The sequence below is a fragment of the Gorilla gorilla genome, chromosome 7 (genome assembly GCF_029281585.2).
Source record: "Gorilla gorilla gorilla isolate KB3781 chromosome 7, NHGRI_mGorGor1-v2.1_pri, whole genome shotgun sequence".
Lineage (NCBI taxonomy): Eukaryota > Metazoa > Chordata > Mammalia > Primates > Hominidae > Gorilla > Gorilla gorilla.
In genome coordinates, this window is record NC_073231.2 from 107,898,753 (window position 1) to 107,910,845 (window position 12,093).

The 12,093-nt window shown below is 37.7% G+C and overlaps 1 protein-coding gene across 23 annotated transcripts in view; it reads right to left on the reverse strand.

The window, feature by feature from the left end:
* NCALD (neurocalcin delta) overlaps nucleotides 1-12,093 on the reverse strand; it is a 438,037-nt gene that overhangs the window by 377,360 nt on the left and 48,584 nt on the right. For 5 of the 23 annotated variants that reach the window (XM_063709429.1, XM_055348157.2, XM_063709432.1 and 2 more), the window contains exon 2: nucleotides 4,346-4,463. The exons of the other annotated variants lie outside the window; for them this stretch is intronic. The gene's annotated coding sequence lies outside the window, so the exon portion shown is untranslated. The remainder of the gene's footprint in view (nucleotides 1-4,345; nucleotides 4,464-12,093) is intronic. 23 annotated transcript variants of the gene reach the window in all.

The window sequence follows — 12,093 nt, forward strand, 5'->3', positions numbered from 1 at the left end:
TTCATTCCCCACTTGCATACAACCAGTCCCCAACTCAAGCAACTCTTCCTCTTTTTTTTTTTTTTTGAGACGGAGTCTCGCTCTGTCACCCAGCCTGGAGTGCAGTGGCGCGATCTCCGCTCACTGCAAGCTCCGCCTCCCGGGTTCACGCCATTCTCCTGCCTCAGCCTCCCGAGTAGCTGGGACTACAGGCGCCCCCCACCACGCCCGGCTAATTTTTTTGTATTTTTAGCAGAGACAGGGTTTCACCATGTTAGCCAGGATGGTCTCGATCTCCTGACCTCGTGATCCGCCCGCCTCGGCCTCCCAAAGTGCTGGGATTACAGGCATGAGCCACCGCGCCCGGCCAACTCTTCCTCTTAAATGCTTTTAATATCCAGATACTTCCCATCGTCTCCAAGGCCAACACCTATCCTATAGAGGCCAAACTGCTCCACTCCAAGCCCACCTCAGCTTCCCCATGTTCCCAGGACGGAGTTCAGAATCCAAAATCATTTACCTAGGCCTATATTGTCCTACCCTCCTCCACTTCATCATGGTCTGTCCAGCCTTCTTCTGGTTCTTGGAAGGTGCTCATTTCCTTTCCATCCCAGGCTTTGGCTAAGCAGCCTCTGCTGTGCTGGTTGCTCTGCCCCAGCCGTCCTCCCAGCCAGCCCCTCCTCCTCAGGTCTCAGCTCCCCTGCCCTCTCAACACACATCAGATAAGGTTCCCATACCACACTTCCACTGCACACTGCACTTTTCCTTCCTGGCACGTATCATAATAACTATAATTAAATAATTCATTGTGCATAGTTGACCCTTGAACAGCCCGGGTTTGGACTGCGCAGGTCCACTTAATTGCGGATTTTTTTCACCCCATCATGGATGGAAAATACAATATTCATGGGATGAGAGACTTTTTGCATTCACGAGTTCCACAAGGCTGACTTTGGGGACCTGAGTATGAGCCAATTTGGCATCCACAGGGGTCCTGGAACCAATCCCCCACTTGTCCCGAAAAACAACCATAATTAGTTGTTTCTTTTGTTTTCCCTACCCGATATGTTTCAAAGGAAGAGACTGTATCTGTCTTGATCCCTGTTGGACCCATGGTAGGAACGTGATAGGTGATTGTAGAATGAATGGACATACAGCCTCCTGATCACTGCCTCCCTAGCATCCCCTCCTCTCTCACCCTCAGTCTTGGCTCAGCCCACCTCCTATGATGCTATGATGGCAGCAGTCCACTGCCAGCAATCCCCTAGTAATAGACTGAAACAGATCCTTCATTAATCTTTTCCAAATTAACCCAGATTCACTCACCACCTCCACATTCCCAGATCATGAGTTTCCTCCCTCTTTTGGATGTTCGTCTTCCAAAAGAGTGTTTTTCTATGTAATCCATGTACGTGAAGTTAGTGTTGGGATAAGATGAACCTCCTAACAATAATGTCTGGTAATCACATGGTATTGTATACATTTTAATACATCCCCCACACCCTTTAGCTTATTACCCATAAAGCATACTTAGCAAAGTGCTTAAGTGGTTTGTTCAAGATAGTAAATGGTACGAAAAATCTCCCAGCAATTTATCCATTACACCCATGCTGTGAACTCCCAACAAAGCCTTCTGAATACATGAAATTCCCCTTCTTCCCTTGGGAATGGTCTCCTGTGGACATGATCCATGATCTTGGGCCTCCTGGAAAGGTTGGTTTGTTTTTCAGTGTACTTTTTCAGTGGTTACAGAGTCCTGGTATTGAACATTTGAAACTGAAGACTCAGCCTTTCTCAGAACTGAATTTCTTATCTGACTTTTTATAGCAATGATTTTTCAATTGGTTGCTGTTTCCCATCGAAATTTCCTCAAAATATGCTTTCCTTTATATATTTTATTTTTGTTTTGCTTGTCTAACAATAGCAACAAGTTATATTCTCTCATGTGATCAGAGCATGCTACATCCCATTTTCCTGAATCCCCAGAAGGAACACTAAGACAGATCCTATGTCCCAGACCCAAGTCCTAACCCATAAGCAACTACATCGTGGTTTTAAGTAATTGACCAAGTAGCCTCCATCCTCTCGAAATAACCTCAGTTTACCTGAGTTAGAAAATCTCATTTTTTTTTTTTTACTGGATAAGTAATTTTTCAACCTTAGGAACATTTAAAGAATGAAATACTGAGATGATGAAATAGCTCAAGTTTACACTTTTGTGTTAAATTTAATAAGTTTTGTAATATTCAAGACACGTTGCATGTATTCGGTATTTAGCTGCTTATAAAGTTTAAGAACATCTGACATTTAAAAATCTGACAGATTTTCTTTGTAATTTCAATTTAAAATGTATGACGGCTTTAGACTTAAAAGTCTAAATATGAATATGCATCATCTAATATAAAATTTATTTATTTAACAAACAACTAGCAAGTACACTCCTTGTACCTAGAACTGGAAAAAAGCTAGAGCTAACATAGCATTTTGAGACTGAAAGTACAGTGTCTTAAGGGAGTTTGTGTGTGGTGTCATGGTCTGAATTGTGTCCTCTTTCCCTTCCTCCAGCCCTCTCCCAGTAAGTACTCCCTACCCTACCATCAGCCCTGGGAAAGATGGCTGCTTCTTTCTATTACTATGCCTGCATGACTTCAGCATTTCCTTTTAGCTCTTTCAGATTTCCAACACCTGTGGAACCATTTCCCTGTATGAAATCTCTGGTATTAGAAATACCCAGTGTGGTTTTGGGTTTTCCAACTGAATCCTAACTAATTTAGTCTACAGTTCTCCCGAAGATACAAATGTACAGAAATTCAAAAACAGAAGCAAGTAAAGATTTACAACAAACCACACCATGGCCTGGGCAATGATTTCTTGGATATGACCCTAAAAGCACAGGCAACAGAAACAAAAATAGACAAATGGGATTTCATCAAACTAAAAAGCTTCTGCACAGCAAAGAAAACAACTAAGAGTTTTAGAAATTAATTTAGAAATTAGCATATCTAAAATATATAAGGAATTCAAACAACTCAAAAGCAGGAAAACAAATAACCCATTTAGAAATGGGAAAAGGACCTGAATAGACATTTCTCAAAAGAAGACATACAAATGTTCACTGCAGCACTATTCACAATAACCAAGATATGGCATCACCCTAAGAGTTTATCAATAGATAAATGAATAAAGAAAATGTGATCTATATACACAATGGAATACTGTTCAGCCTTAAAAAAGAAGAAAATTCTGTCATTGGCAGCACCATAAATGAACCTGGAAGACATTATGCTAAGTGAAATAAGCCAGGCACAGAAAGACATACACTGCATCATCTCACTTATATGTGGAATCTAAAAAAGTTAAATTCATAGAAGTAGAGAGTAGAATGGTGGTTACCAGAGGCTGGGTGAGGGGAGTGGAGGATGGGAGAATGGGGAGATGTTGTCCAAAGGGTGCACAGTTTCAGTTAAACAGAAGGAATAAGTTTTAGGGATCAATTGCACAGTACAGCTAATAGTTAATGATAATGTATCATATATTTAAAAATTGCTAAAAGAGACTTTAAATGTTCTCACCACAAAAAAAATGATAAATATGTGAGGTGATGGATATGTTCATTAGTTATATTTAATTTTGCACAATGTAAACATATATCATATTGTATCCCATTATATAAAACATCACATTATATCCCATAAATATAAATAATTATTATTTGTCAATTAAAAATAAAATAAAATTTTTAAAGATGCACAACAAATAGTGTTGACAATGGAGCAGGTAAACAATACTCTTGATTTGATGCTGATGAGAGTATAAATTAACTTAGATTTTCTGCAGGAAAGTTTTGCAATATGAATCAAAAAATAAAATGTACAATTTGAGTCCTAGAATTCCACTCCTAGGCGTTATCCTAAGGAACTAATCAGATAAATACTCAATATTTATGTACAAGGATATCCATTGCAATATTGTTTATAATAGTAGGAAGAAACCCTAAACAAAAATATCTGTCAACAAAGAACTGGTTATTTTATGGGCATGTGTGCGCACACACACACAGAAATCCTAAGTAGCTATTAAATTAAAATAATATAATTCTGTATTTCTTGACATGGACACATACCCATAACATAGATTGTTAAATGACAGAAGCAAATTTCCAAACAGGATATATAATATTTTTTTAAGTTTGGAAAGTAATTGTAATTAGGCCTGGTGCAGTGGCTCATGCCTGTAATCCCAGCACTTTAGGAGGCTGAGGCAGGCAGGTCGCTTGAGGCCAGGAGTTCAAGATCAGCCTGGGCAACATGGTAAAACCCCATCTCTACTAAAATTACAAAATTTAGCCAGATGTGGTGGCACTTGCCTGTAATCCCAGCTACTCAGGAGGCTGAGGCACCAGAATTGCTTGAACCCAGGAGATGGAGGCTGCAGTGAGCCAATATGGCACCACTGCACTCCAGCGTGGGTGAGAGAGCCAGACTCTGTCTCAAAAAAAAAAAAAAGTAATTGTAATTATTTCATAACAATTATAATTATTTTATAACAAACAATTTTAACTATTTCTAGACGGTAGGAGTTCAGGTGATTGGGGCAAATAGAAGCATTCCATTAATAATAGTCACAAAATTACTTCTAGAACACTGTTTTAATGTCAATATGTAAGTGTTTAAAAGAACGACATATATAAAGTATTTGAAAAATTCAAATATTTGAAAAAAGTTATCACTCTGCATTTATATTATTTAATCCAAATTTACAAGAGTATTCGTTTTTGATTTTTCTCTTTTCTATTATTTTCTGTCACTTTCATTTTTTTCAAGATGATCCATATCTATTCAACAGCAAAAACATAGTTAGCTCATTCATGGCGACTGCTCCCTGGAAAAACCAGACAGCAATCCCTGTGGCCATGAAGTCAAAACTGCCTTAAATACTTTACAAATCTACTGTTTAAATGTCTAACAGCATATCTGCAGCTTGCAAAGAAACAATGGAATTACCTCCTTAGAAAATAACTCATCATCCATCTTTCAGCCATGTGAACAATGAAATCTACAAAAAAGAAATAACTACTGCAACCAAATGCAAAAATAGGTATCAATGTCCAATCACTTATTTTCCTCCTACCTTGGGAGTTATCTTAGCTCATGGGCAGCCAGTTCACAGTCCCATGTGTCTTCAAAACTGGCAAGAATGGCTGCTTACTGGGAAAAGACCATCACCCATTCACATAAGCCCTCATCCTCACCCCTTAATACGACTTCACTCACAAACTCCTAGTGTATAATAGAAATCTAAAAATAACATTGCTTTTTGGAATTTAAAGACTCAAAGTTGAAAATTTCCCAGGCTTCACTCCAGCAATATTGAAAATGCAGATTTTTTTTCTACACCAACAGAAGCTTGGGGAATTGGGACCAAAGGCAATGAGGTTCAGGGATCCATCTGCTCTGTGCTATCCTGGGGAGAAGCAGTTACTGCTATTTTGGAATTCTCAGAATGCTTAGTAAGAGTCTTATAAAAGAACGCAATGAACACTAACATAACATCAGTGTAGGATCCAGGAACCAGGAACCACAAACCAAGCAGAATGACCTGGGAGAGTCTTGAACACACCTGCGGCAATCCTTGCAAATAAAAATGTATCAACTCATAAAAATGGTTTTTAACCAGTATCCTTTTTCTTGGTATTGGTTCACTGATCATATAGAATAGCAAATTAAGGCTTTAATTTCATTGTTTTCCCCTTCATCATTTACATAACCAACGAAAATTCTCTTAGTCTTTTCGATGTTTAAAGCACTATGCTAGGGTTTTGCCTCAAAGCATCTTGTCTCAGGCAGCTTACAGTCTGAAGGGGAGAAAAATGTATAGAAGTTATGCAATAAGGTTTAAAAAATGAAATAAAAGGCATACATATTGGAAAGGAAGAAGTAAACCTTTATTAGCAGGTTACATAATTGTATATCTAGCAAATCTGAAGAAATCTATCTATAAACAACTACAAGAATATGTGAAGTAAGGAGAGAAACAAAACAGAGTTAGTATACCAAAACAAATTGTATTTCTATATACTAGCAATCAGCAATCAGAAAACGAAATTTTAAAACAATACCATTTACAATGGCATAAAAAATCAAATACATAGGAATACATTTAACAGAAGATATGCAAGACCCCTACATTGAAAACATTGCTGAGATAATGAAAGAAGACCTACATAAATGGCAAGATATACAATGTACATGGATGAAGATAGCAATTCTCACAAACTGACCTATGGATTCAACACAGTCCCAGTCAAAACCCCAGCAGGTATTGTTTTGTAGAAATTGACAAGCTTATTCTGAAAATTATGTGGAAATTTAAAGGATCTGAAATAGCCAAGACAACTCTGAAAAAAGAAAAATAAAGTTGGAGGACTTAAACGGCCAGACTTCAAGACCTACTATAAAACTATAGTTGTTAAGACAATGGGCAAAAAACTTGAATAGGCACTTTATAAGAGCAGATATCCAAATGGAAATTAAACATATGAAAAGGTGCTCAATATTGTTATTCATCATGGAATTAAAACAACATGCCTCATTAAAATCACAATGAAATACCACTACACATAGAATGAAAAAGATGCATACATCAAATGATGGTGAGGATGTAGACGAACTCTGGGTTCAAGAGATCCTCCTATCTCAGCCTACCAAAGTGCTGGGATTACAGGCATGATCCACCATGCCTGGCCAGCATCTTTATTCATTATTGTGAAAAACTGGAAACAACCCAAGTATCCATCAACAGGAGAATGTAGAAACAAATTGTTACATATTCATACAGTGGAATTCTATACAGTAATAAAAAAAGAACAAGCTACTGATACATAGAATCACATAGATGAAGCTCAAAAGCGTTGTGTTGAGAAAAAGTAGCCAGACACAAAACAGTATATATTGTATGATGCCATCTATTTGACTTCAAGGACATGAAAAAGTAATCTATGATAGAAATCAGAACAGTCATTACCTTTGGTAGCTGGCAGTGGTTATTACCTGGGAAGGGGCATGAGAGAACTCTCTGGAGTGATGAAAATGTTCTGTATTTTGATGTGAGTGTTTGTTGCACAGGAATATACGTACGTAAAAATTCATCAAGTTGTACAATTAAGATTTTTGCATTTTTACTATATGTAAATGATATCTCAATATAAAAGAAAGTTCTGAAAGAATCAGATGGTAGGAGGAAAAACGTTACAGAGAAGTTGTGCGTGGAAAGGGTTATCGGAAGGGTGGAATTTCCAGCTGGGGTGGATGGGAGGGGCAGCACTCAGCAAGAGAATCACATTTAAAATGACCCTTGAAAGAGGGGAAAGATTCGGCTCTAGGGAGAAAGGGAAATTAAATCAGATTTGTCAAGAGAAATATATCAGGTTTAACCACATGAAATTTCTGATAGTCAACCATTTTTCAACCTTCCAAAAATGACAGTATCATCTGGCTCAGTTTAACACAAAGACAACAACAGAGTTTGTGAAGGGCAGCTCTTTGGGCCCTCCGCTACTTAGAGAAAAGAAGAAAAGCCAGAGAGAGAGCAGACAGATGGAAGAAAGCAAAATAATAATAATAATAATACATTTAATAGGCTTTATGCACTTTGGGAAATGTAGTGCCTTAATTAAAAATCATCTAATTAAACACTCTTGCCCAAGGAGCTGACAATTTACATAAGCTATACAAAGCCAAAATACATACAAAAAGTTTTCAGTATCACAATCATCAGAGAAATAAGCATTAACCATAGGACACCATTAGAAAGATTTTTCTAAATAATTGTATATTTTTCTGGCAAGGGTTAGAAAAACACTCTCACACATTTTTTTCATAAGTGTAAATTCATACAGACTTTCTGGAGAACGACTTATCTGTATGTATAAAATTCTTAACATTTTCTATATCTTGTGACTCAGTAATATCACTTCTAGGAATTTATCCTAGGAATGTATCATGTACATAATAAAAAGTGCACATAAATATGTATGTAGAAAGATATTTTCCACAACTTTATTTATAATATAAAAGATATTAAAATAACCTAAATGTCCAATAATAGGGAAATTTAGAATATTGTAAAGTTATTTTTTAAATCACCCTTTTATAGCTGGGCATGGTGGCACACGCTCGTAATCCCGGCTACTCAGGAGGCTGAGGAAGGAGAATTGCTTGAAGCCGGGAGGCAGAGGTTGCAGTGAGCCAAGATCGCGTCACTGCATTGCAGCCTGGGCAACACAGTGAGACCCTGACTTAAAAAAATAAAATAAAATATCACCCTTTTATAAGAATATTTTATGACATATAATTATATAAAAGAAAGCTCACAATAAATCTCATCTTTAAAATGACATTTGGAAGTTGTCCTGTTTTTGATGATGAGAATATAGAGAGATATACCTATACACCTATATATAGATGTAACATGATCAGAAAGAAATTATATGAAATGGCAGAATTACAGTAAAAATATTTTATGCTTTTTTTTTACGATAGCATGGATTACCTAAAATTTAAAACAAAACAAAATATATATTATTTTTAAAGCTACTTGTCTCAAATTGTCAAGCAGCATAAAAAGCAGTCCACAGGTATCACATGTGCTGCTGGCACATCTCCTAAAAGGAGTGTACAAAGATGGGTTTGCCATAAAGCTTCAGGAGCTTAAGCTTCAGGACCCTTTCTGAGGGCACACAAGCCCCTTTGAAAGCCCTAGGCAGGGTCCTAATGCTGTACCTTCATGGTGATTTTTTAAAATGTTTGCATTAATAAGGTATTTCAACAGCGACTGGTTGAAATTGCTGTCTCTTTTCACTACAGGTTCACCTTTGTTCTCACATAAGGTAGCCAGAGTTGCACTAGATGTTTTTGGAATCTGGCAGTTGAATTGGAACACCTCGAGTTAGAAGTTTTGCAGGACACCATTAATGAGTTTTGCGATCATTTCTATGTGTAGTTAAGTGATTGCTGTCTGTCCCATGGTATATAGTACTTTCAGGAATGTTCCTACCACCCACTGTGCTGATTCACCCAGTGACATTTACTGACGGTACAAGGCGAGAGGACATGAACAAGTCCTCAGGTGTCTAGCACTGAAGTGGCAAAGGAGAAACAAGGTTTGAAATGTACAGAGCCAGAAGCTAGTCTATGAGAAAAAATCACCCAATCATCAGATGTGGTACAGAAGGTCCAGCTTTCATCAACATCTGCTCTCATTTTTTCAGGATTTGATGGGACAAGTGGTACAAAGGCAGAGGGTTGGTTAAGCTATCAAGTGGACTAAGAAGGGGAAAATGGCACCAGAAGTACAGTCTGGTATCTGTGGGTTGCTTCTCTAATATCAGTCCACCCTCTGGGCAAACTCCCATTCTATTCTATAAAGTTCTCCCAGTCTTTATCTCAGAAGTTCCTGACATTGGTGTGACAGCTGATTCTGAACCCCTAGGAGACTGACCTAGCTTCCTGTTGGCCATATTCTCTTCAAGATCTTAATTTTTGTGCCCCAAATCCAGACTGATGACCTGTATACTTTTTGACTGGTTTTTGAGTCTCAGAAATTAGATTCACGGCCATCAACCCTGACTGCACTTGATCAGCAGCTCTCACGTCGGTTCCACAGGAAATCCTCCACCTCTTCCTGTGGGCATATTTACTTCCACACAATATTATTACTGATGTGTATACAGGTTTACACCTACTTTCTTCTATAAAGAACTTGAAGATGCTTGTAAAATATATGCGATAAACTAGAACAGTGGTTTTTTAATCAATTTAGGGTATATCAATTTTGATTCCATTCAGCTGTGGCTTTTTAATCAACTTTGGGTGGGGCCATTATGATTCCATTCAGCTGGGAACTTTGTTGTACTGCTCCATCATTTCTTCTCATGTATGGCTTCTTTTCCATAAGGTGATAACGTGGCTGCTACACCTCAATGCATCACAGCTGCATCCCAGGCAAAAGGAAGGAGGAAGGGGAAAAGACAACATCACAGACTTCTGCTTACTTTATATTGGTCAGAACTGTGTCCCCTGGCCAACTAGCTGTAAGACACACTGAGAAACTGAATATTTAACGGGGCCTATTGCTCTGAAAAAACTCAGATTTCTCTTAGTAAGAAAGAAAGAGAACATATGACAAGTAGACAACTCACAGCAAGTGCCACACCAAGAAAAGTCTAAACCTCATAGATGTTACCAAAAGGAAATTTTTCCCTATGTGTCCATGAATATTTATGGAAACATAACTATAAAACTATAGGATTACATTTACATAATACTATAGGATCATAGTAATGTAACAGGAGGTTCAGCCCTCATTGAAATCTTCTCTCATTTTCTCAGGACTTGGTGGGACAATAGTGGTACCAAGGCAGAGGACTGTCTAATACTATGATATTATACAATGTGTGCTTGTATAATACTATAGAATTATGTAGGTCTGATAAATTAGAATAACCTGGATAATTATTTATTGCATCTCTTAGGGTTTTCTTTTTCTCCTTTATAGTTCTCCCTTCTGAGATTCCTTCTTATTTAAATCAATAGGAGAATGTTAATAATAAACTTAAGAGACATTGGCAAGATGAATCAAGACTCATGAAAATGTTTCCACATTGGCTAGGTGCGATAGCTCATGCCTGTAATCCCAGCACTTTGGGAGGCCAAGGCAGGTGGATTACAAGGTCAGGAGTTCAAGACCAGCCTGGCCAAGATGGTGAAACTTTGTCTCTAAAATATACAAAAAAATTAGCCAAGCATGGGGGTGAGCACCTGTAATCCCAGCTACCCAGGAGGCTGAGGCAGAGAATTGCTTGAACCAGGGAGGCAGAGGTTGCAGTAAGCCGAGATTCCGCCATGGCACTCCAGCCTGGGCGACAGAGCGAGATTCTGTCTCAAAAAAAAAAAAAAAAAAAAAAAAAAACTGGAAACAAAGTAAATGCCCCCAAAGAGAATATCAAATAAATTATGGTCATTCTAATCTATGAAATAGTATGCAAAAAATAAAACTATTATGAAATATTATAAAGGAATACAAAACTTGTGTATGCTATCATTAAAATTCTAAAAATACATATAAATAGTATAAAGACCAAAAAGGAATAAAAAAAAACATGTTTACTATAAAACATGAAACGTGTTTATTAAGAAAATGTGTTATGAAGATTTTCCCTCTTTCTTTTCTCAACTTTTGAAATGTTTTTAAAATGTTTGTAAAATAGTCTGCTAAGAGAACACAGGTGACTTATTGTTAGTAACCAAGTCAAGCTAGTGAGTGACACACAGAGGCTTGCGGAGAAGAAAAATCAGTCTCATTCTCCCTGGGCAGATGCTGAACCACCTGCCTGTACCGGTTATAACAGAAACCCTCCCTGAAAATAAAGCCAAGAGGCTGGGAACATAGAAATGGAATAAGATTTTAGCAGCTACATAGGATTTGCCACATCTCAAGGCCATTAAACTCAATCATGGGAGTGAAAAAGTCAACTCTATTTTCCACAGTTTATATGTGAGAAATAGAAGCTCAAAACAACTCTCCAGAGAGAATGCATCCTCTCACAGCAAAGAGGATCTAGGGAACCAACACAAAATAATACTTGTATTCACCTAAGAGGCTTCTGGATTGAATAAATCCTCTCTGGTTGCATCTTTAACCATGTACCTCAAATGCTGGTGAACAGGTAACTATAATTACCTAAATAATTACAGGTAGCTATAATTACATAAATAATTACAGGTAAGTATAATTACCTAAAGCAAATAGCATGCCTTCCTTCTCAAATGACACACACTTGAAGTTGTTTTTCTAATGGTGATGGTAGACTTATACAATTGCCTACACTTGTGACCCTGCTGTCCCTGTGGCCCACCCACGACTCACACCTGCACAGTGACCTGTTGCCTAGGATTGAGAATTCTGCTTGAGGCCAGAATGAAGCAATGCTATATCATCTTCCCCATTCACGCCCCTTCCCTTACGGGCCCTTTCTGAAATCATGTAGTCTCTCTTCATCAACAGCTACTCACATAACTCCCCAAATTAAGTAATGTTCTCTATTCTTTCCCTGTC